Source organism: Pseudorca crassidens, chromosome 12 (assembly GCF_039906515.1).
Source record: "Pseudorca crassidens isolate mPseCra1 chromosome 12, mPseCra1.hap1, whole genome shotgun sequence".
Taxonomy (NCBI): Eukaryota; Metazoa; Chordata; class Mammalia; order Artiodactyla; family Delphinidae; genus Pseudorca; species Pseudorca crassidens.
Genome location: NC_090307.1, coordinates 11,361,412 through 11,367,411, shown reverse-complemented (window position 1 = coordinate 11,367,411; position 6,000 = coordinate 11,361,412). Strand labels below are relative to the sequence as shown.

At 38.6% G+C, this 6,000-nt stretch overlaps 1 protein-coding gene across 1 annotated transcript in view; it reads left to right on the top strand.

The window, feature by feature from the left end:
* The first annotated feature begins 5,132 nt into the window (after nucleotides 1-5,132).
* CDH7 (cadherin 7) overlaps nucleotides 5,133-6,000 on the top strand; it is a 188,720-nt gene continuing 187,852 nt past the window's right edge. Inside the window, exon 1 of the mRNA XM_067698880.1 lies at nucleotides 5,133-5,300. The gene's annotated coding sequence lies outside the window, so the exon portion shown is untranslated. The remainder of the gene's footprint in view (nucleotides 5,301-6,000) is intronic.

Sequence of the window (6,000 nt, the reverse complement as noted above, 5' to 3'; positions counted from 1 at the left end):
GTGGGTCTCAACTCTGGTTGCATAATAAAATTACTGGGGGAGTTCTTAAACTATTCCTGATTCCAAGTGAGAAAGCCTTGGGGTGAGGCCCAGGCATTTACATTTTTTAAAACCAGAATTTGACCCTGACAGTGGTTGGTAAGTAAGGAGTCATCAGGAGACAGAAAGGTTCCAGGCTCATCTACCTGGATTTTCAAGTTACCAGGTTTCCACATTCTAGTCAACTCCAGCCAGTTGTGGCCATGTGGAGATACAGATTGTGAGATCAATTTTTCAAAAGAGGTAAGAAATCTGGTTTTCATAAGAAATATCTATATTTTAAAATCATGGTTAAAATTAAAAAGAAAAAAATAAACTCGGTAGGAATTTCAGAAACAATCGGTTAGATTTTTGACTTGGAAAGAATGGTAGTTTTAAGCCTTCTGCGGTGTCAGCGTACCACAGCTGTCTCTGTTTTCCAACTGTTGCATCACATTAAGTAAGTTTATAGTGACTTAGAGTAGCAGTGAGTAAATGCTGAGGATTTTACAGGAATCAGGATAGTCACGTAGTCACGTTGGCTTTATCATCTTCTTCACTCTGGAAACACAATGATCAGTAGCCATCAGGGAAAAATGTGGCAGAAAAAGAGAAATCCAGAGAAAAACTCATGCTTCTGTCTTCATTATATAGAAAGCTTTTCTCTGTGGCACAGAAATACTTAAGTCTTTGCGTTGTCTCCTCACCCAGAGTATATGAAAAACCACAGACTTTTTTAGCTGTTTTTGTTTTATTCTTTCCATTCTGCCTTTCCTGGATAAAGTCTCCCTTTCTGCTTGACACATTATTTTTTCTTTAGATAAATTAGTAAAACCAATTAAGTTCATATCAAGTACTAGAAACATGGTAACCTTTTTCTTTTATAAAGTGATTTGAATATCTGTTGTAATCCATTATGTGCAAACATTCTCTTTATTAAAATTGTTTCTGTTATCCGTATGCCATGGAGAACCCATAATCTGCCTTATGACCCCTAACTTAAAACTTCTGTTACCCATACACAGAGCAGGGGGGAAAGCTAACTCCTTTTATTTTGCAATAGACCTTGAAGCCTAGAGACCAAAATCATTAGCAACTAAAACCTTGGATCCTCTTTCCTTGAAAGCAGAGAGGTCTCTGTCTTTGAAACTTATGTATGAGCAAAGGGAAACAATTCCATTAATTTTGGGGAAACAGGTACCACAGACCCATTGAGAAGGCTGAATTCTTTCAATGACAGAAATAAAAGAACAAAGGAAAAGAGTAGTCTCTATAGAACCTGAGATTAAATATTCTTATATAATTAACCATTATATATATAAATAGTATATATGTATGTATATCATTTTATATATAAATTTGTATTTATATATTTGTTTATGTATATGTATATATATGTTTATGCGCTCCAGGTACATAAAATTGAATTATATACATGATATTAGAGACCAGAGTTAAGTAAAATATGATTATGCACTCGTGTTTAACAGACCAGTGGCAACATAAATGTAAACAGAGGAAAGTCCAAATTCCAAAAGAGAATGAGCAGTATTATCAAATGCCACAAAGATGTCCAATAAAATGAGGACTTTAAATTATCTAAGAAGTTCCAAATCAGAAGGTCAAAAGGATTCTCCTGTCGTGGTGGCAACTAGAGCCACTGTGCAGTAGAGAGATGAATGGTGAGGTGAGATTCTGGAGACAGGAATTATAAAGGAGGAAAAAGAATAGAGCTGACAATGAGGTGGGAAGAGAGTGAATGCTTGAGGGAGTGGTCATTTTCTTAAGTTTAGTTATTGAACCAATAGGGAAAGATGTTAGAGACAACAGTGGTTGGTAGGAAGTGGACTGGATCCAGACAATGAATGAGGGGATGGGGTCACGCTTCCTCTGACAAAAGGAAAAAGGGAAAGCTGAGTTGGGGTGTAGGTAAATTATCTGGACACAGAGAAGCGCTTCAGCCGAGAGGCTTTCACTACCTCTGTCGAGAAGACACTTCACTTCTTTTGCTACCAGCCTGGTGGAAACCACCCTCACCTTTCACCTGGACTATTGCAGTTGTCTCATAACCATTCTACCTGCTTTTAACCTCACCTCTCTTCTCTCTTTTCTCAGTACTGCATCCAGAGTCATGTTAAAATTAAGCCTGATCGCATGACCCCTCTGGACAAGACCCTCCAAATATTTGACAGAAAAGCCAAAGTCCACATGGTGACCTATTTGATCTGCCTGTGTTCTGCCACTCACAGCCATCCTCACTCGGAAACTCGCTGAGCCATCTGCTTCTCTGTCCTTGGCGCCCTGGTTCCGGCCACAGAGGCCTTTGTGCAGGCCTCTAGCTGTGCTCCACTCTCAGCCGGGACTTTGCCCTTGATGTTCCCTCTCCCTGGAAGGCTCCTCCCCAAGAATCATAGCTCAGCTTCTTCACTCCTCCAGGTGCCACATCCTCACTGAGGCCTTTTCAGGACACTGTCTACAAGTTCTGCAGTGTTCCTCGGTTGACATCTTCTATCCCAATTGCCTGAATCACATTTTCAGTTTAGCCTAGAGCTACTCGATCTGTGTAACAAACTACATATTTTCCTGATGCGCCTTGTTTTTTGTCCGACTCCACCGTGAGAGTAAGGACTCTTATCTCTTGTTCACTGCTCCATCCTCAGCTCCTAACCTGGTGACTGGCATGGTCGGCACTCAGTACGCATTTGTATGAATTGTGAGAGATAGTTTAGGGCTCGCATTCTCTGGGGACAAGTTAAAGGTTTTCTGAGGAGTAGTGATGGTCATTTTAGGCTAGAAGTGGACCCTTTAGGTTAGAAATACACCTATTTGTATGATTTCTCTCACCAAGTTCAATGCTCAGGAGTTGACAGTGAAGGACATAAGTTCCTTGACACATGTTAATCAGCATTGCTCAACAGAAATATAATGCAGACCACACATGCAAGCCATATTTGTAATTTTAAAAAATTCTTTCCAGCTTTATTGAGGTATGATAGACAAGTAAAAATTGTATATATTTAAGGAGTACAAAATGATGATTTTATATATAGGTATGTGTATATATATATATATATATATACACATTGTGAATTGATTATCACAAACAAGGTAATTAATGAGATTTTACATTCTTTTTTTACACTAGGTCAGTGAATTGTGGTGTGTGTATCACACATACAGCATATTTCAATTCAGATTTGTCATAGTTCATGTGCCAAATAGACCATGTGGCTACTGGTTGCTGTATCAGACAATTGAGAGTGGACAAATGTAGAGTTGGAATGGTTGGTTCTAACTGAAAGATACAATATGGAGGCAACTGAGTATAAAAACAAGACAGTTGTTGAAATGATACAACAGAAAGCCAGTTACATCAGTAGGAGAAAATAGTGGGACAGAAGAGAATTATGAAAGGAGTTCCAAATTATGGCAAAGGATAAATTCAGTGGGATTAAAGCCTAGGAGTTTGTGATCAGAGATTATCTAAAGCATGAGATGGACATGAAAGTTGTTATGGACCAAAAGTACAATTGAGTAGCAACAGTGGTCCAGGAAAATGAGAGGTGTTGTTGTGAACAGTAAGGTTGTTGCCAAAGTCTTCATTGAATGTGGGTGGAGGCGAGCAGCTTTCAGGTCAATAGATGACAACAGTGGAGTGCAGAAGGTGAACTACTGGAACTCATGACACCCAAAAGAGAAGGCTTTATTTAGGACAGGGTGAAACGATAATCTGTTAGAAGGGTTAATGTGGGTTCTAGAGATGACTAGGAGAATTCATCAATATGTCAGAGGGAGAGTGATGAGAAAGAGGGTAGAGTGTAAAAACGGGGAATATTAGGATAGAATAGAAGACAGTCAGCTGGAACAGTCAGGGTACGCCCAAAGTAGAAGAGCAAAGCATACCTGTTGTCAAATCAGAATTTGGGGCTGTTCGATTATATTTCAGTAAGGATATTTCCTGGCTGGCTGTGAAGGAGAATTTTTCCTCAGATAAGCTGGCACTGTCACACTAATCTTTTAACATCATACATATGGTTCTTCCCAAGGGCAGAAGTAGTCTTAGGTAATGTCTCTTCGATAGCCAAGATGAACTATTTAAGTCTGAGAGGCTTTATCAAGGCAACTCTCTACTAGAATTCACAGTATATTTATTATCCTTGATGTCACTTTTCATATTACCTCTTTCAGAAGCTTCTTTAAAGGGATAAAGGAGCCCCCAGCTGAGTCCTGGGTCTTGAAAGAGTTCGTCTGAGACTTTAAAGGAGAATCAATATTTAAAACTCTAAGGCAAGAAAGAAGAAAAGTCAGTATTTGTGTGGGAATATTTTGTTTATTTGCCCAAAAAGACTGAACTAATTGCAAAAGTAATCTTAAGTTATTCATTCAACTTCGTCATTATTCAATATTCATTCAACAAACATTTGCTGAATTTTAGATAGTTATCAGGCACACTACAATGTTTCACAGTGATGAAAAAGATAAAATCGTTCTCAAAGAGATTCAAATTAAAGCAGGAGACTGACAGTTAACTAGGGAATTAAAATAGAATGTGGAGGGACTGTCAAGGGCCCCCCCTGACTTGTGGGTGGTAGGTTGGTAGAGATAGAACGTTATCTCAGCCAACATATAGCCATCCCCCAAGTAACCAACACTGCAGAGCATTTACTGAGTATGAGAACATAGAAGAGAGCACCATATGACACATCAGTACAGCGTAACTGCATGATGATCCTTTCCAACATCTGCTTTAATTTTCCCTAAAAATTTCATCTTCCTGTACTAATCATCACAACTTTGCCTCTCAAAAATTTCAGATTCTCTCCTCTCTCATCCACATACCTTCTCAAAATCCAGTCGTGCTTACATTCCTCTCTGCAAGACAATGCTCAGCTAAGAGAAGTAGTTCCCAAACCTGACTGCACAGTAGAATCACCTGGGGAACTTTTGCAATGCTCTCTGACCAATTAAATCATCATCTCTGCAGGCATCAACATGTTTTTTTACAGTTCCCCAGGTGCTTCCAATGTTTTGGCAAGGTTGAAAGCCACTGCCTTACAGTGTTCAGCAAACCCAAACCTGGTCTTAATTCAAACCATGTCTTGTGGTCTTGTGCCTCGAGCATGACCTGTATAAAGAGCTTAAAGTCATGGATCCTCCCAAACAATCCAGGTCAAACGCAGTGGTGTTCTGAATGCAAATTAAGACAGAGAATCGTGCGGGTTTGAGACTGAGTGGAATCAAAGCTGATCCTGCAGTTTCCGGTCTGGGCAGCAGTGCAGAAGGTAAGTGCAGCTAATTACATATAATTCGTAATATGTTTGTAATAACTAAGGGTCACTGGAGTACCTAACATGAATGCAACCAGGTTGTTTTAGAAACTTAGGGTTTTTTTTTTTAAATAAGAATGCAATTAACTATATTATTTTTGAAATGAAAGCAATCAGTCCATGTGATGCTAAGGAAGTCTTAACTCTAATTGAGAATGTTTCTAGATGATGGTATTCATATTAAGAGAATATTACACAGGAATATGCTTTATCTGGGGAGAGATTAAGATTAGACTGTGGAATAGACAAGTCATGTTCTTTTTTAAAAGATACTTTTTTTTTTTTTTGCATTAAACCCCACATTCTTTGAACCATTGAATCTTCAAATCTCAGTAGTATTCTAAAAGGAATAGTGCTTTCCCGCAAGCGTATTCATATGGGAGCTTTAAACAAAAGGAAAAGAAAAGTAACTATTACTTTGTAATTGAGGAGGCCTGAATGAGTTCCACCCTTCAATCAGAGTCCTACCAGCGTTCAGTAGCACAAAACGTGTTCCTCAAACTTCCTCACACTATAATTTTATGTACTTTTCTTTATAATTCCCCAAGATGTCTTAGAATTTCCACCATTTTTACATATCTTTTATGCAATTCTTACCAGTAAAGTTGTAAAATAAAGCCACTCTTATCCTTCTATCCATTTAGGGTTTTTGCAC